We start from the raw sequence: 20238 nt of genomic DNA on the forward strand, positions 1-20238 counted from the left end.
GAGACAAACAAAGTCAATGAGATATCTTCTAGCCATGGTAGCCAAAATAATGGGCAACTTGGCATTTTTATACTTGACCCTAAGCATGATGGGATGTTTTAATTGCACAATGAACTCGGGAACCACACCTATGTGGAAGCACCTGCTTTCACTATACTTTGTATCCCTCGTTTAGTCAAGTGTTTCCTTTATTTTGGCAGTTAACGGCATATTCATAGGCTTTATTTATTGTCTTAACTGAAAAAAGTAGATACAATAATTTTTTTTATCACAATGATCTTAAATATACTGTATGTGAAGAACAAGTATGTTAAAATAGCAGCGCGAGGCTTTCCTCTCCGTGTGTAGCATTTTGAGTTCAGAGAAGCGTTGCATTCATTCCGACCCTCCCTCCCAACATGTCCTTAGAAACCAATGTTACCTTCCAAATGGCACCCTATTCCCTTTATAGTGCACCACTTCCGACCAGGGCACCTATATAATGGACTACATTTGACTAGGGCCCATGGTACTCTGGTCAAAAGTAGTGCACTATATTTGGGATGCAGACAAGGAGTGAATAACCTGGAGCTGCCTTTTAAGTCTTTACTGCGGTTATGGTCACAGACAATGTTGTGTAAATATTTTAGAAGCTTAAGTAGTATCAATGCATCCTCGCACTGCCTTCTCCAATGTGACGGACGGTATCTATTGTCCCTCTGAAATGTCAAGTGCATCCAGACCTATTCTGCCAGTCACCATAGTTTCCATGGTGTATAGGCCATAATGCTGTTTGCACAGCTAGCTTTGTTTTTCATGAGGGCTGGCCCTAGAGGGATGGTGAATAGACAGACAAAACCACATTTCCTCCAGCACAACCTGGATTTGCATTTCTTATGTACATCATGCAAGGTGGCCAATGAACTAGCTCACCTCACCAGGTGTGGAGTGTAATATATGTGTGCTTTCCCCTCCATATCTTATGTCCCAAATATATAAAATCAAGTTTTATTTGTCACGTGCCAAATACAACAGGTGTAGACCTTCCAGTGAAATGCTTACTTACAAGCCCTGAACCAACAATGCAGTTTAAGAAAAATACCTAAAGAAATAAAGTAACAAATAATTAAAGAGCAGCAGTAAAATAACAATAGCGAGGCTATATCCAGGGGGTACGCGGTTAGCGAGGTAGGTTGAGTTATTAAGTGACTATGCAGAGATAACAGAGTAGCAGCAGTGTAAAGGAGGGGGGGGGGGGGGGGAATGCAAGTAGCTGGGTAGCCATTTGTTTTAGATGTTCAGGATTCTTATTGGTTTGGGGGTAGAAGCTGTTTAGAAGCCTCTTGGATCTAGACTTGGCGCTCTGGTACAGCTTGCCGTGCGGTAGTCTTCGACCGTTTTTTGGGCCTTCCTCTGACACCGCCTGGTATAGTGGTCCTGGATGGCAGGAAGCTTGGCCCCAGTGATGTACCCTTTAGTGCCTTGCGGTCGGAGGCCGAGCAGTTGCCATACCAGGCAGTTGTAGAACCTTTTGAGGATCTGAGGACCCATACCAAATCTTTTCAGTCTCCTGAGGGAAAAGGTTTTGTTTTGCCCTCTTCACAACTGTCTTGGTATGCTTGGTTAGTTTGTTGGTGATGTGGACACCAAGGAACTTGAAGCGCTCGACCTGATCCACTATAGCCCTGTCGATGAGAATGGGAGCGTGCTCGGGTGCTCCTTTTTTTCCTCCTTATTCTTGATCATGTTGAGGGAGAGGTTGTTGTCCTGGCACCACACGGCCAGGTTTCTGACCTCCTCCCTATATGCTGTCTCGTCGTTGTTGGTGATCAGGCCTACCATTGTTGTGTCATCGGCAAACTTAATGATGGTGTTGGAGTCGTGCCTGGCCGTGCAGTCATGAGTGAACAGGGAGTACAGGAGGGGACTGAGCACGCACCCCTGAGGGGCCCCCGTGTTAAGGATTAGCGTGGCCAATGTGTTGTTACCTACCCTCACCACCTGAGGGTGGCCCGTCAGGAAGTCCAGGATCCAGTTGCAGAGGGAGGTGTTTAGTCCCAGGGTCCTTAGCTTTGTGATGAGCTTTGAGGGCACTATGGTGTTGAACGCTGAGCTGTAGTCGATGAATAGCATCACATAAGTGTTCCTTTGTCCAGGTGTGAAAGGGCAGTGTGGAGTGCAATAGAGATGGCATAATCTGTGAATCCGTTGGGGCGGTATGCAAATTGGAGTGGGTCTAGCGTTTCTGGGATAATGGTGTTGATGTGAGCCATGACCAGCCTTTCAAAGCACTTCATGGCTACAGACGTGAGAGCTACAGGTCAGTTGTCATTTAGCCTGATTACCTTAGTGTTCTTGGGCACAGGGCCTATGGTGGTCTGCTTGAAACATGTTGGTATTACAGACTCAGACAGGGAGAGTTTGAAAATGTTAGTGAAGACACTTGCCAGTTGGTGAGCGCATGCTCGGAGTACTAGTCCTAGTAATCCGTCTGGCCCTGCGGCATTGTGAATGTTGACCCGTTTAAAGGAACAGCTGGTGTTCTCATGCATGTTTCAGTGTTACTTGCCTCGAAGGGGGGAAAGAAGTAATTTAGCTCATCTGGTAGGCTCTCCTTCCTCCCGAAGTGTGCACTTGTTCACTTCCCTGTACCTTTAAAGGAAATGAGTAGAATAAGAAACATGGTGGAACCTACCACTAGCCAATGCCTCCACCAATCCAATGCTTTTAGAATTATGGGAGGTAGTAAACAATTCAGGAGACATGAGACATTATTGGGACCCACCGGTGAGGTGATATGAGTACACTTGAGGCACCATTTTGTCCCATTGTCTGTGTGTAGAGAAACATGAAGCAGATGTAGCCCTGGCCTCCTCTCAGGTGATTCTCTAATGATATGTAGCTATCACCTTTCAATCTGGTATTGGATGACTTCTTTAGGGGGGAAAACTTCACCAGTTTAATGTTACTAGGTCACTCAAAAATGTATGATGCCCAAGTTGTGGTGTTGTGTGGAAACTTCTGCAATGCTGTCTGTCTTCCTTTTTCTTAGCAACCCAGCATAATTGCTTGGAAATAATTATGGCTATTGAGCCACATAACAGTAGATGCATAGACAGTTTAAAAAAGATTAAGGGATACATACTCTGGATATAGAAAACATTAAGAACACCTGTTCTTTCGATGACATAGACTGACCAGGTAAAAGATATGATCCCTTATTGATGTCACTTGTTAAATCCATTTCAATTAGTATAGATGAAGGAGAGGAGATTTTTAAGCCTTGAGACATGGATTGTGTATATGTGCCATTCAGAGGTTGAATGGGCAAGACCAAAGATTTAAGTGCCTTTGAATGGGGTATGGTAGTAGGTGCCAGGCACACTGGCAGTTCTTGTATCAAGAACTGCAAGGCTGCTGTTTTTTTTACACTTAACAGTTTTCTGTGTCTATCAAGAATGGTTCACCACCCAAAGGACATCCAGCCAACTTGCCACAACTGTGGGAAGCATTGGAGTTGGGTCAGCATCTCTGTGGAACGCTTTCGACACCTTGTAGAGTCCATGCACCGACGAATTGAGGCTGGTCTGAGGTCAAAAGGTGGGGGTGCAACTCAATATTTGGAAGGTGATACTAATGTTTGGTATACTCGGTGAAGAATGTTAAATGTGTACAACTGACACTCACTTAGTGTTAAGCGCTCCCAATGGTCAATGGATGCTACTGCTTGTGATGCTCATGACGTCACAAGCAATTCTCTGGGGTGTATTCATTCCACCTATTCTGTTGCAAAACGTTTCTTAAACGGAAGCAAACGAAACGAAATGGGCGGAACCTACTTGAATTTGTCCAATAGAAACTCTCGTTTTGCTCTGTTTGCTTCCGTTTGGTTCTTAAACGGTAAATGGTTTCCGTAATGAATACACACCAGGACTTCTGAGGGAGTCGGAGGGTGCTGCTGCAGGAAGGGGAGCTCTGGGAGAGCTCGGAGGTTGGATCTGCACCCGGCAGTCTATCGTGGAAACTTTACATTTTTTATAGACAATAAATGTCCGACTGCACAGGTTGAAACGCATACGAGGTAGGTAACGTCCGCGACTGTCTTTTTCCTCCACAAACTGAATCCAATGTAATTGTTGAAAGCTTTGGAAATGGTGGTAGTTTTCCGTAGCTGGCTAACGTTAGCAGGCTACATTGATGCCAATGGAGGCTGTCAACACAGAAAGCGATGATTGTCATCAAATGTATCATTACTTTCGAAAACCGTAAACGCAGCATCTTGGAATGTGGAATTGTGTTGCCATTGTCGCTGAAAGCAATGCTCCCTTTCAGAAAACACTACAGGTTTCGAATGATATGAACGTATATCTGGAAAATTCGACATTTGACAAACACTCCAGGACCGAACAATGTGGGAATCACTGAAGGTTCATTACACCACTCTTCAGTTCAGTCGTTTCCCAGCTTCAGAGCGTGCACTATAGGCGATGCCAGACGGTTGTTTTATAACCGTTCCAACGAATAGTTCTATTCCAATATAATCCTGTCAATCATGCATCATCAACGCGACTCCGAGGATTAATGGAACCCTTACTTGTCCCCTGGCCGCGGTGTACCGGTTTTTGTATTCATTGTCTTCCCACAGTGCTAATGAAGTATGGGCCTAGGCCCGCATACATCTTACAGTACACAGTGTTGAAAATAGAAACAGAGATGTCATATATGGACACACAGGTGTGCGTGTTCTCGTTATGATCGCAATAACTAATGCCTATGCTCTTTTCACATGTGTAGCCTACTGTTCTGAAAATTCTACATTTTCTGTTAATGATTACATAAGAGTTCAGTGTGTGTGCAGTTTAAGCAACGCTGTTCTCGTGTCTGACAACTAGACCAGACAGACCACAGATGATGGAAAGAACTAGAGCTGTCAAGTTGACAATTTCCCATTGATCCCACTGTTTATGGAGGGACGTTTTCTACAGAACATTATTTGTCATCGTTTTTCGAGGCACTATGATCTTTGGTAATTTCCCTACCTGGTTTTACGAGAGTGAATTGGTATGAGTCATGTCACAGTGATACTGCTGCTTTTTGCCACAGAGGTGTAGTACCTGTGACATCCTGCTAGTAAAAGTTGAGAGAATTAAAACTTTGAGTCCTTTTCAGGAAATGCTCACTTTACCACCCAGCTCCTGAACTAACCTGTTTTTTGTTTGTTTATTTTGAAGACCATACTGGCGAGACCCAGTGGAGGCTCCTTATAGGAGGAAGGGGAGGACCATTCTCAATTTTTCAGAAGTTCACTAAAGTTAACCTGATTCATATGAAGGCAGTGGTGTCAGTTCAGCTGGAAAATGTTCCAGTGGTACTGATCCAATGATGAAGACAGTGAATATGCATGCACTCCCTGGCATGTGGCTGATGCTTTCCGCTGGTGCCAGTAAGATAGGCTACTGTGCGCTCAGTTGGGAGTTGAGAAGTAAGATAACTAGAGACAGATTAGTATTTTCCTTACAGCAAACAGTTTTTCCAACAATTGTATTTAAAAAATATTGAGCTAGGTGTATTTACCTGCTTTTCATTGACCTCTGCAACTCAACAATCAGCTATTTGATAGACGATTTGCGGTGAGCGCTGCCCAAATTGCGCGCTTAAAACAATCCACAGCTCACTTTTTAAAAGACTAATGATCCTCTGTGGTCAAATCATGCTCTCTGGTGTAGTATTTGAATTATTTTATTTCTGTATAGACATTATATAGGAAATCTTGGCACATTTAATTAAATTTACTTTAGGGGAAGCCACTAGCATATTGGACACGCCTCCTATGCTGACATTAATATTGAAAGTAACCGGTGCATAAAACATCTGGATGAGGCATACAAGGCCAAGTTCAAATGCCATGTTAAATTTCAAGCAATCAGCGCACTGCCTAAACAGTTTACTTTGCTGGTCAGCCATCTGGCCCCATCTCTACGTTTTAATTTTTTTAATGAAAGGCGTGGCAGGCTGGCAGCTTCTCTCCAGGCAATGCTCCGTGTGGTCCTAAAGCCAGCCTGCCTAGATGCTTAAAAGCAGTTTCATTTTAACTGGGATTGGAATGATTGTAGCCTACTTTTACATCTTGCTCTTGAGATATGGTATGGCGTCATACCCTGTATGAAGGCCTCTGGATTTACTGGTGCTGCGCGTACACTATAAAACACAAGGTTTTTGAGGCTGTAAAATGCAATCTCACTGGTTACTTATTTGATTACTGTGTTGATTGTGAAACTTGGAGACGTTTTTCTAAAACAACATCCCACACATTGGCCCAGCCAGGGTTACTGTGACCCTTTCATCAGGCATTGGCTGCATCCTTGATAGTGCCCTACATTAGACCGGGGTCCTGATCAAAAGTAGTGCTCCTATATAGGGAATAAGTTACTATTTGGGATGGAGCAATTGACTCCACCCATAACCGAAGCAGATTTAAGGCTAACCGCCACCGTAGTGTGGTGGGTGCCAGTGATGACAGAATGGGGACGGGACTGCACAAATAGATCGTGTTTCTGGATGGTATGATGCTCTATGTAAGGTTCCAGACCCCATCACCTTTTGTAATGAGTGTAATGTGAGCTGAATTAGTCATGCCCCAGTGATCAGACTGAAGTCTCAGTTTAGTGTGATGAGGAGTGTCATCTTACACAGTTTGCGGTGTAGGCTATCGAGCCTCTCCTCCAGGTGCTGTGTCTGTTGTACGTACACACACATTCATAATAAGTCCACCAAACTAGCTTTGTTGTGCAGGACAAGAGATGTAGATTGAAGGGCAATGGAGGTTGGAGCTGTGAAAGGAAAGTTTAGTTTTTCTTTCGTTGTGCAATTAGCACGTAAAAGAAAGTATGTTCTGATGTGTAGGTGTGTAAACATTCACCTTTAAATGCAATTGGGATGTTAACGTTAATTTAAAAAATCCCTAACCAAAACTTTCTTCCACAAAATAAAAATCCTAGTGCAGTTATCACACAACTTCCACTAACAGGTGAATACTTAACACATCAGTGCTGTAACGTTAGTAGGAGACATCTTTCAAATTATTTGCCATGGATAGAAAGCACTCCGCACGTAATCGTTGGAAAAATGGCAGAGAAAGGCAAGCAACAGCAGCAAACAGCCTGCTCTGCCCTGAGTCAATACTGCTGCCTGTGCTTTTAGCGGGCCCAATGTTACAACGTATCGATTGTTGCTTTGGAAACATGCTGAAGTACAGACTGACTGCTGCGAACATGTCTACAACTTCATCAGCAAGCTGTCAAACTATTGTAAATACGTGACAAGTTACACACTGTTTATCAGTGCAGTGCCCAACATCTTTGGCTAGCTAGCTAAAATTCCATCCCTGTGTTTGTCAGGGAATCTACCTAGCAGCGGACAGGCTACAGCAAACTAAATCAGCTGATGAAATCACTGGTGACCGATATATACTTTACAACTTTGTCAGGGCGAGTTTGTCTCTGCCCCAGTATCTGTGTTTCATAGCGAGTGAGGCATGCAACAACGGGTTGTGGGAAACAATGCTAGCGAATGGATTTAGAATTTTTAAATATTGATAAGTGGCAGTTGGGACATCGAGTGTGCATCGTCTCCATGCTCATTTTGGCCAAAACACTTGCAGACTAGTGATCACTATCGAACAAAACAGCAAGTGCCCACTCGATAAAGGGCTTATGGGCATATTGTTCAGTTTGAGATTCAGACTGACTGCGGTAGATAGAACTTCATTGCCCCCTAGAGGTCATACGCGATATGACCATATTCGCATTGTGAATAAGCGTGGAATTGTATTCATCTTTCTAATTAAGACTTTTTCCCCCCAATCTGTCACATCTATATGATACCATTAAGGAATGTTTTCTTTCTTTCTTCCCTTCCTAAACCAAATGGCTGAGCCTCTGTACTAACTGAATCTTTATTACTGCCCATGGCACATTTGGTATGACATTGTTACCACTTACCACTGTTGCGTTTTGGGAGTGGGCTCGAATCTTCAGTTCATTTGTTTTTCTCCCTCCATAGCTCAGCTGTGAACTTGGCCTTATTGCCTAACTTAATGCCTTACGTGATTTCGCTGGCAACACGCATGCAAATGAACCCAGACATAATTAAGGCAGGTAGTGTAACATACATCGCATTATACCTCGTCCCTGATGCCAGAGCTCACAAGTTTTTGACCTTTGGAACCTCAAGCCAAGGCTGCCCTCAGAAATGGCGTTAGTCTCTATCTGTGTGTCTCTGTACCAGATAGGCTGTAAGGACAATAGCCTACATGGTTTAGTCTACAGTGCACGCTACAGTTAACGTAGGCCATTTCCATGTAAAAGGACCCAAGAGCACCAACGTGAAGTTAATAAGAGAGCATACAATTTGGTGTCAAATGAAAGCAAAGGGTCTATTTATGAGAAATTAAGGCATGTATACTTTTTTTTCCAATCTAAAGATTTTGAATAAGCTAAGCCTTTTTGAATTCTGGTTTAACAGATGGAAAATGGGTGTTTTGCTTTTAAGACTTTCTGGTAGCTATTTTCTATTAGAAATGCCTCAACCCAATAATGTTGACGTTAAGACCCTTGCCAACTAATATCAACATTTTGTTTCGTTTTAGAATTAGAATAATAGCCAATGTGTCAAATAATACCCAAACATGCAGAAGGAGGATGTTGCATGTTTCTACCTTTTTGTGTACTTATTCAGGATGCATCACAATGAACACATCACATATCTATAAGTATAATTTCTGTATAGTACACATCAGGGACCCATGATGTCATTCAGGTGTTAATCCACTTCATTTACTGTAGTTCAATAACCAAAATAGATTTTTTTTCAAACTCAAGGTGTCATATTTGACACCCCATTCTTTCTGCTGACTTTCAATCTTAATTCAGTGTAGACATTTTAAGAGTTTTTGGAGAACTTGGTCACAGAAAAACTGAGGGAGATTTTCACGAGATATGCACTGTTCTTCAATTAACCTAAAATGTGGTTTTGTCAATTTTACATGGATGTTTAAGGTAAAAATCTGTCTCCTTGTCCTTCTGTTACCATGGAATTGCCCAATACCCGTATGTATTTTGTATGTTTTAGTGTTGTTGCTGATAGGAAGTGTGTATCTCGGCAATATTTGGTGATTTGAGTATCAGCTTGATCGCTTTTATACCAGTGCCCAAGGCTGAATAGGCCTTGTACACACAGCCACAACGCACAGGCTAGACAAAGGCCTATTAAATCCACTTATTTGCTTCTCTTTTCACTGTCAGCAGCCAGCTAGTGCTCTAAGCTATGAGTTTAGACTAAAGTTGCTGTTGACTCAAGCATGAGGAGTTTCCATTTGTAATATATTAATGTATTATTTATTCCTTCCATTGCCGTCCCTGAAGGCTCATTAGGTATTTATTCTGAACAAAAATATAGATGCAACATTTTCAAATATTTTACTCAGTTACAGTTCAATTGACTGATTTCCTTATGAAGTAAATTAATTTGGCCCTAATCTATGAATTTCACATGACTCGGAATACAGATATGCATCTGTTGGTCAAAGATACCTTCTTTTGTTTTTAAATAGAGGCGTGGAGCAGAAAACCAGTTAGTGTCCGGTGTGACCACCATTTGCCTCATGCAGCGCAACACATCTCCTTCGCATAAAGTTGATCAGGTTGTTTGTGGCCCGTGGAATGTTGTCTCACTTCTCTTCAATGGCCGTGAGATGTTGCTGGATATTGGCAGGAACAGGAACGTGTTGTCGAACCAGAGCATCCCAAACATGCTCAATGGAAGGTGACATGTCTGGAAGAACTGGAACATTTTCAGCTTTCAGAAATTGTGCAGCAACCTGTCGCCAACATGACGCAATACATGTCTGCCATTTTCCTGGTACTGTTGAAACCGGTATTCATCCATGAAGAGAACAACATTCTCCAGCGTGCCAGTGGCAATCATAGGTGAGCATTTGCCCACTGAAGTCGGTTACGACGCCGAACTACAGTCAGGTCAAGATCCTGGTGAAGATGACGAGCATGCAGATGTGCTTCCCTGAGATGTTGTGTAGAAATTCTTAGGATGTGCAAACCCACAGTTTCATCAGCTGTCTGGGTGGCTTGTCTCTGGCGATCCCGAAGGTGAATAAACTGGATGTGGGGATCCTGGGCTGGCATGGTTACACGTGGTCTGCGGTTGTGAGGCCGGTTGGACGTACTGCCAAATTCTCTAAAATGACACTGGAGGTGGCTTATGGTAGAGATATGAACATTCAATTCTCTGGCAACAGCTCTGGTGGACATTCCTGCAGTCAGTGTGCCAATTGCACGCTCCATCAACTTGAAACACCTGTGGCATTGAGGTGTGACACAGCTGCATGTTTTGGTTGCCTTTTTTTGTTGTCCCAGCACAATGTCCACCTGTGTAATCTGCCTCTTGATATGCCACAACTGTTAGGTGGATGAATTATCTTGGCAAAGGAGAAATGCTCACTAACAGGAATGTAAAGAAATTAGTGCACAAAATTTGAGAATTTGTTTGTATCGGTGGAACATTTCTGATCTTTTATTTCAACTATTGAAACATAGGACCAACACTTTACATGTTGTTTTATATTTTTGTTCAGTATTGTATTTATTAGGGGTGAGGTATCGTGGCAAGGTAACAAAACATAAAGCGGACTGAATTTCTTGAGGAAAAAGTTCTAATGTTGGAACAAGCGGCCTTATGTTGTCACCCTGAGTCACGTTTTTCCCCCGGGATATTTTGCATACAGTACTTTAATGGACCAAAGAGTTTAGTCTGCTTTGTGTTTTCCTTTTATGCCATGGAAAATCCCGTATCGCAATACTGGTATCGTGACAACCCTAATTAGGATCCCCGTTAGCTACCAAGGCAGCAGCTGCTCTTCCTGGGGTCCAAATAGGAATAAAACAATACATCATAATAAAACAATACATCATACAAGACATTGCGTTATACATGTTTACATTGCTCCAATATTACAAATGTACTACGTTATATTGATAAAATATTTACAGTTGTGTCTCCCCACAGTCCGTGTGGTTCCATGAGGTGTTTCATCGATGATTTAAAAAAAAAAAAAAAAAAAAATTATTTATCAGGTTTTACTTCTAGCTTGAGTTACTCAAGGTGCATTTCCTAGCCTCTGTTCTGTACTTGGGGACTGTGAAGAGACCCCTGGTGGCATGTCTTGTGGGCTATGTATGGGTAAAGCTTATTCAAGGTGAACTTTGACCCATATTATTCCATCCGCTCCCTTATCCCAACCCTGTGACATAAAAGGGAATAATAGATCAGTGCTTTTTTTTTTTCACTTTTAATTGAGGGACTTTTTTTTTTGGTGGCAATTTTTCTACACAGAAACATTCTGGTTCTATAGAGTAGTGGAAAGTTTTGCCTCGCCCATGGGATGAGCATTCACTTCTTTTAAAAACATTTATTTTTATCAGCTTTTAGCTACAGCATCCATTATTCACGTGTCTCTATCGCTTTTAATCATGTATAGCTTTTTACTAAACTTAGCTCTCCACTGTGTTGCTCTCCATCCTGTACCGCTGCTGATACTCAACTAGTGCTTCTAAGAAACACAGTGGGATAAGCAGCTTGGGGCCTCCAGACTCTACTGTGGGTTTGTCAGTCTGGGTTTCCTGGGCCTAGTGTGTGTGAGAGGCCACCACTGTTTCCCTTCCAGGCCCATTTGGCTCAGTCAGTGTCTCCATGTGTTTTCCATGTTCTCTTTAGCTGGATAAGATTGATGGCCTCTGGGGGAAGTGGGGACTCCTCTCCTGGTTCTTTGGTCGGCAGTGTGCCTCTGTTGCTATTGGAGTGTCTTCCGACCGTGGCGCCACCGAGGCTTCCCCTCTATTCATTGTGGGCGTCTGTAGAGTCTCTGGTTGAGTCCCAAATGGCACCCTAGTGCACTACTTATGGCCAGAGACCTATGGGCCCTGGTCAAAAGTAGTGCGCTTTAAAGGGAATAGGGTGCCGTTTGGGATGTGCACGTAGAATAATCAGTGGTGTTCACACAGCAAAGAGATTACTGTACGCCTGAAAAGACAAGATTGTGGGGAAGAGATTTTGTCTATGTCTCGAGGGACTGGCGGTAGAGGAAGTTATCTTAGGGGTTAGTTGACAAAAGACCGACTGCACAGACAGGGCCCCAGTGCTGTCTCGTTTTCAGTGAGCGGAATCCTTATTTGAGTGACTCGCACCACAATTAGCCTATGCATACAGTGTGTCAATGGAAGATTGGCATGAATCGTTGTATGTGACGATGGAATCAAAGATGATGGCTCACGACTCGAGAAGCATGATTGGAAATAAAATACAAGAGAATGTGAACTTTTAATATGAACTTGAATAGTGATGGGCTTCTTGCTGGAGGAGTTGAAATGTTCCTGGAAGCTGTGGTGCCGTAAGGCTGGGCACATTAGAAGTGAATTGACAGTGAACATGTTAAGCTCCTTTTCATTGTTTTACTGATACTTTAATTTCTGGTAATAATTTGTGATCTGTAAGCCACTCTGGCCCTTTAGTCAGTTTGACTTTTCAATAATACCAGTGGATATAGTCTAGATCTAGTGCAGTGCAATGGTGATCAAATCCTCTCGTCTATGCTTAGGCAGAAATGCTGCTCAGTTCATTAGGGGCAAAACATTTGCTAATCTTTTTGTGGATTAAAGTTGGACTGAATTTGGACAATTGTTATTTAAAGTGCTTTCGGAAAGTATTCAGGCCCCTTCCCTTCTTCCACATGTCATGTTACAGCCTTATTCTAAAATGGATTAAATGTGTGTTTTTCCTCATCAGTCTTAACAAATTTACCCCATAATGACAAAGCGAAAACAACAGGTTTTTAGAAATGTTGTGCAAATGTATAAAAATAAACACCTTATTTACATAAGTATTCAGACCGTTTGCTATGAGACTCAATTTAGCTCAGGTGCATCCTGTTTCCATTGATCATTCTTTAGATGTTTCTACAACTTGATTGGAGTCCAACGGTGGTAAATTCAATTGATTGGACATGATTTGGAAAGGCACACACCTGTCTATGTCAGAGCAAAAACCAAGCCATGAGGTTGAAGAAAGTGTCCGTAGACCTCAGACAGACAGGATTGTGTCGAGGCACAGATCTGGGGAAGGGCGCCAAAACATTTCTGCAGCATCGAACGGTCCCCAAGAACACAGTGACCTCCATCATTCTTAAATGGAAGAAGTTTGGAACCAATTAGACTCTTCCTAGACTGGATGCCCCGCCAAACTGAGCAATTGGGGGAGAAGGGCCTTGGTCAGGGAGGTTGACCAAGAACCCGATGGTCACTCTGATAGAGCTCCGGAGTTCCTCTGTGGAGATGGGAGAACCAGAAGGACCGCCATCTCTGCAGCACTCAACCAATCAGGCCTATATGGTCGAGTGGCCAGACGGAAACCACTCCTCAGTAAAAGGCACATGACAGCCCGCTTGGAGTTAGCCAAAAAGCACCTAAAGGACTCATACCATGAGAAACAAGATTCTCTGGTCTGATGAAACCAAGATTGAACTCTTTGGCCTGAAGTGTCGTGTCTGGAGGAAACCTGTAACCATTCCTACAGTGAAGCATGGTGGTGGAAGCATCATGCTGTGGGGATGTTTTTCAGCGGCATGAACTGGGAGACTAGTCAGGATCAAGGCAAAGCTGAAGGGAGCAAAGTACAGAGTTCCTTGGTAACCTGCTCCAGAGCGTTCAGGACCTCCGACTGGGGCGACGGTTCACCTTCCAGCAGGACAACAACCCTAAACACACAACCAAGACAACATAGAAGTGGCAAGTCTCTGAATGTCCTTGAGTGGCCCAGCCAGAGCCCGGACTTGAACCCAATCAAACATCTCTGCAGAGACCTGAAAACAGCTGTGCAGCGACGCTCCCCATACAATCCGCTTGAGCGGATCTGTAGAGCCGAATGGGAGAAACTCCCCAAATACAGCTGTGTCCCAAACTTGTAACTTCATACCCAAAAAGACTCGAGGCTGTAATCGCTGCCAAAGGTGTTTCAACTGAGTGAAGAGTCTGAATACTTATGTAATTTTATTTTCAATTTAACATTTCTAAAAACCTGTTTTCACTTTGTCATAATGAGGCATTGTGTGTAGAACAATTTATAATCCATTTTAGAATAAGGCTGTAACGTAACAATGTGTAAAAAGTCAAGGGGTCTGAATTCTTTCCGAATGCACTGTATGCCCAACACCCCTAAACAACTGTATGAAATAGGAATTAGGAAGGAATGGATTCGATCCACTAGACCTGTAGAATTTGTCCAATGTTTAACTTTTAAGTTGTAGAGTCCCTCTGAGAACCTTTTTAATGGTGTTAGTCTTGAGGAAGATGATTCTTGTCAATCTTTAAGCTGTGTAACAGGGGTTGTAGGTTGAAGTTAGGCTTTGGATTCACTGCATCTGCTGACCTCATCAAAACCAAATTCACTGGACTGGGAGGGAGTTCACAAAATGGAGTCTGTAGGAATGGAGGGGGACTCGGGAGGGGAGGAGATTCCTGTCCACTTCAATAGCAAAAAGCTGGTAATCTTCTTATCCTTTTACACTCATAGTTTGAGCAAGGCTTGGCTTTAGGAGAGTAATGCTTCAGCTTTTGTACAGTTGCCTATACTGGGTCAATCACTCACTGGGCACACAAACTGGAGAAATGTTGTCAAATTTAAACAGGAGCAGTAATACAGGCCAAGTTCAGTTACTTTTGGCTACCTCCTGAGTTTAAAACCCTTGTTTAAACCCTAGACTGGTGAGTGTGACCCTCGTAGGCATTACCTTCCTAGACCAGACTGGCTGGAACCAGGATCAGGGAACTACTCCTGCTGAGCCTATGTCAGCTCCAGTTAACAGGGCATGGATGAAAGCCCTATTTCTGACCTGCAGTCAGGAACCATCAGTCAGGAACCTTAGAATGAGTTTACCAGACCAATTTCTGAGGTTTCGAACCGGTTCTACTCATTCTATTTCTATGGGTGGAACACTGTCTGAGGAAAAAAAACATTTCTGTTGCGTGAGCATGACAGTGAGAAATTGAATTCCCTACATAGTTATAACAAGATGTATCCTAAAGGTGTTAACTTAAATCATTAGGTCTCTATAGTTTCAAAACCTGTTTTTGTCAGGTATGTACAGACTGTTCTAGGGCAAACCGACGCACCCTTCAGGGCAGGGAAGTCACACTTTTATAGTCTCTCTCTCTGGGACGTGGGTCATGTCTCGACAAACCACCACCACCTGACTCTTACTCCGTGATGCAAGTTCTAACTGAGAGAGAGTTATTAAGCATGACATATGGTATTAAAGTACACACTAGTCTGCTGGAGTAGGCCTCTCCCACTCTGAGCTCATACCACCATTAGCTTACGTTTTGCAGGCTGCAATAATTGATATATCTGATAACCAATCATATTAAACAGGAAACGATAGTTCATACCAGTAATATGCTATCTTTAGAGAGCTACGCATAACCATAGAAAGGCTGAGTGTCATAGAAATTGAGGCTTTGCAGGCAGATTCACAAGGCTTTGAAGGCTCAGCTCTTTTGCTCTTCTTGGCACATTCAGCACAGCCTCCAGGCCCATTGTTTCTGAACCTATCACAGGGTTTTGTGTTCAGAAGCTGTCTGTGTGTCAAATGGTACCCTATGCTCTGTATAGTGCACTGCTTTTGACCAGGGCCCCTAGTCTCTGGTCTAAAGTAATGTGTATTTTGGGATGCTGCCTCTCTCTTTTTGTCTCTTCACCACGTGACTGCTTTACCATGACAGTAAGCTCTGTGTGCAGCGGACAGTCCAGACAATACTCCAACAATCCTCTGTTTTGTTCCAGCTGTGGCAGAGTGAAGAGTAGGCCCCAACATGCATAACTCGCAGCCCATTCAAACACTGCCTCTCAACTATTTCCTCTGCTAAGGTAGCAGTGTCTTACTTTAGAATGGAAAGGCTACAGTCTGCCTTGATCTCCAGCTCCTCTTCAGATACATACAAGAAACTTCAACCTGCCGCTGCTATTGGCCTGAACGTTCAAATGAATACCATTGGTTAACTGTCTTCACAGAACTGTCCCTTTAAAAAAACAAACAACAACATTTGGTTAGGGTGAACAGGCTTGGCTATGTCTCCCAAAACAAATACACACACAAACACACTCCCACCCCTCATGGCATCCTTCCTAAGCTCTTCTTCCATATTTGCCTCCTGCTGTTTGTCAGATTGTGGAATCCTCAGAAGAGGGAGAGTAGCGTGTCCACCCACTCTGCCCAGAGTGGGTGAAAACGTGCTTTGGTGATGACATTTTATGTAATCCAATACATTTTATGAAGATGCGTATGATTTTCATGTTCTGAATCTTTGTGGGGTCTTTCTCTCTAACACAGGGGTTCCCAATGACCCAATTTTCATATCTAAACATTCTCGTGATCTCAACCATATGAAGACATTTGTGATTAACAGCCCATGTTTTTTGTTTTTTTTATTGTGAGGCTGTAGCTGTCAATGGAAAAACATTCTAACATGCTGACCACACCGACCGCGTCGCGTGCTTGGTTCTATTTGAGACGCTCAATATGCTGCAAGTCCTGTCTCTCCCATCTCCTCATTGGTATTTAGGAGCATATACCCACGTGCCATCTCATTGGTTGTTAGGAGATATACTCACATGGGTGATTGAAAGATGAACTGAGGTCCACACTCCAGTTGGTGGTGGTAATGCACCTCAAAGTTGGTTGCCAACCGCCATATGAAGTCCAAAGAAGACTAGAGAAGGAGTGATGACTAGAAACTAACTCGGTTTAACGTTACCCTTTTCATCTGTGGATTCATTGTCGGCGTAGAGGACATTGTGAATTTTAGGTAAAATAACCCAATGTTTATATATCCCAGGACAAATTAGCTAGCAACAGCAAGCTAGCTAATAAATCTCAGTTCTGTGATCAGCTCTTGCCGACAGTTGCTCTCGTTGTATCATACATTGCGCCCATATGACAGCGGGAGACACCATTCATAACTAGAGTGCAGATGCCGGCCCGCCATAGATGGAGCCCCATCTGTTGCGGAAGCCCACCATTTAACCCCATGGGATCTGTTTTTCGTCAATATAGCCAGGCAGCACCCTGAACATCCCCTGTGCTGTTTCATGCTTGTGAATTGTGAGACCGAACAATATTTCTTTGTGAATAGTATCCCCCGACATGTATAGCAAACAGAAGTCAATGCATGGGCGTCTTAGCCTCCCTCACAATGCATGGGCGTCTTAGCCTCCCTTAGTATTGATGTGAGTTTCTGTGCCTTCTGCCTCCCCATACATTATTTTGGGCAGTAATATGAAAGTCTCTGTCATAGTGGGTCGTTTCGTAGCGAGCCTAGCCATGAACTGTGGGAATGATTCAAGGGCAATGGTCAAGTGGACTATTCCCATTGGTTGGTTTAATTGTGTCTTTTAGATTTGAATAATTTTCATTAAGGTTAACCACATTTACAATGATTTTGAGACAAAGACAATCAGTTTTTTTTGTGTGTGTGTATATATATTAGTTTCTCTGGATTTGGGAAATTTTCCTGCAACCACATTTTCATATCAGGCGACCCCTAATTTGGGAACTGCTGCTCTTTTTTTAATTATTTTTATTATTTTAAATTTAAAAAAAAATGTATCCCCTTTTCTCCCCAATTGTTGTGGTATCCAATTGCTAGTAATTACTATCTTGTCTCATCGCTACAACTCCCATACGGGCTCGGGAGAGACGAAGGTCAAAAGCCACGCTTCCGCCGAAGCACAACCCAACCAAGCCGCACTGCTTAACACAGCGCGCCTCCAACCCGGAATGCAACTGGTTCATCACGATGGCATAATGCTGGGCTAACTCTTCATGACGGTAGTGCATATGTCGCCTTGTTGCTGCTAATGTACCCGACTACAGCTGGGCTCATTATGACTGTAAAGCAAAGTTTTGTGGTTTAGTTAGTTAGGCTGTCAACCCTTCAGTTCCCATGTCATTTTCCATGTTGTATGCTGAGCTTCTTTGAGTTAGGCCTATATTTTGAAGAGCGAATGTTACTGAAAAAGAGCAGTGCATTGCTCAAGTTGTTCATGTCAGAACCAATTACTGGCCTTGATGTCTTCCTCAAATTTCTTTGCTTATTATGTAAATTGTAAGACGTGGGCTGATAAGCGAATACCTCCTTGTTACGCAAGCAAGCATTGTCCTAGTAGGTGTGTCGAGCCAGCGTGTCATGCCCCCCCCCCCCCCCCCCCAATCTCTGTGAAAATGTCTTCTCTTATTTGCCCGGTCTCCGTGCTGGAGTTGCCATGATGCAGCAATACATCACAGCAGGACTTTATTTGCGTCTCAAATGGCACCCTATTCACTATATAGTGCACAATTAAAAAACTTTTTTTTTTACACCACAGCCATATGAGCCAGGCTAGGCACTAGTCCTACACAGGGAATAAGGTGCAGCCCTTGTCACAAGGCCAGGCAAATAAGTCTCGGCGTGCCCTTTCCTCTGCCCAGGGATTGGTAACATATTTTCTTCAAATGCACATTGCTCAACCTATTTCAGATGTGCCGGAGTGCCTTACAGTAGTTTATTGATCAATGGCATGAGCTGTGAAGATTGACTGGCATACCTCAAGTGCGTTCAGAAATCTTTTAATTGATTGCCTGAATAGAGTAGCAACTCGTACTCGCTCCAGAACGGCATGTTGAAATCACATGATCAGGCGTGACTCTGTTACTGTGTTACCATCATATAAACGGAGACCCAAATGGCACTAAATAGAGTATTGGGACGCAGACAGAGTCCGATGGCTTCGATCACTGTGTTTACTGTCCCCTCAGTTATCAGGAGGGAGGAATTGTAGTCAGCCGTATGTGATATCTGCCCAATTTATCATGTTGTCTGTACGCTAGACTGATAGTCCTTCACACCATCATTAATAGCTGCATTGGAAAAACGCCATTCGCAGATGTGCAGTCAGTGCTTGGTTTGCATTTCTGATTTTAATTTCACATGCCAATTGATGTGGTAATGAGCATACATGATGTATGCCAGTCAGCCCTGTGATGGGACTCTCTCTGACACATACAGAAGGAGAGCTTCAGTCTTGCCTCGCTCTGCATGGCTCTCCAAGGCTCCAGTGTCTTTCCATGTCATTTCAGCAAGACATGACGCCGACCGTCTCAGATCTTTCTGAAATAGTTTCTGTAGTTGGAAACATAAGACGAGTATTACAGAAACATTATTCTGTTGAATTATAATTTGTTTCCTGAGAATTTAAGCTAATTCATAGCACCCACGTTTTTATTTATAGGATTCATATGACAGCAATCTATGCTGTGGTTTTGTTGGACACTGTTTCGAATGCTAACTTTTTTAGCATTTGTGTCACAAATTCATTGCAAGAAAATGGTACCTATATTTGAATTTTTGCGCTTCATATCCAAGTCATCTAAACTAACATCGTTGTTACACAATCAATTTTTTGTTGTTGATACATTAGGATGATTTAGACATGAAGTGTATAAATGCTCATATAAACTTAGCAACAAAAAAACGTCCCTTTTTCAGGACCATGTCTTTCAAAGATAATTTGTAAAAATCCAAATAACTTCACAGATCTTCATTGTAAAGGGTTTAAACACATGCTTGTTCAGTGAACCATAAACAATTAATGAACATGCACCTGTGGAACGGTCGTTAAGACACTAACAGCTTACAGACGGTAGGCAATTATGGTCACAGTTATGAAAACTTAGGACACGGAAGAGGGCTTTCTACTGACTCTGGAATAACACCAAAAGAAAGATGCCCAGGGTCCCTGCTCATCTGCGTGAACGTGCCTTAGGCATGCTGCAAGGAGGCATGAGGACTGCATAAATTACAATGTCCGTACTGTGAGACGCCTAAGACAGCGCTACAGGGAGACAGGACGGACAGCCAATCATCCTTGCAGTGGCAGACCACGTGTAACAACACCTGCACAGGATCGGTACATCTGAACATCACACCTGCGGGACAGGTAAAGGATGGCAACAACAACTGCCCGAGTTACACCAAGGAACGGCACAATCCTCCATCAGTTGCTCAGACTGTCCGCATAGGCTGGAGTTGGACAGAGGGCTTGTAGGCCTTTTGTAAGGCAGGTCTCACCAGACATCACCGCGCAAAAATGTCGCCTGTG

The 20238-nt window shown here is 43.2% G+C and overlaps 1 protein-coding gene across 8 annotated transcripts in view; it reads left to right on the forward strand.

The window, feature by feature from the left end:
• Window positions 1–3904: 3904 nt before the first annotated feature.
• LOC111973259 (unconventional myosin-VI) overlaps window positions 3905–20238 on the forward strand; it is a 93850-nt gene continuing 77516 nt past the window's right edge. For all 8 annotated transcript variants that reach the window (XM_024000557.2, XM_024000558.2, XM_024000559.2 and 5 more), the window contains exon 1: window positions 3905–4060. The gene's annotated coding sequence lies outside the window, so the exon portion shown is untranslated. The remainder of the gene's footprint in view (window positions 4061–20238) is intronic.

The sequence above is a fragment of the Salvelinus sp. IW2-2015 genome, linkage group LG14 (assembly GCF_002910315.2).
Source record: "Salvelinus sp. IW2-2015 linkage group LG14, ASM291031v2, whole genome shotgun sequence".
In the NCBI taxonomy this organism is placed as follows: domain Eukaryota; kingdom Metazoa; phylum Chordata; class Actinopteri; order Salmoniformes; family Salmonidae; genus Salvelinus; species Salvelinus sp. IW2-2015.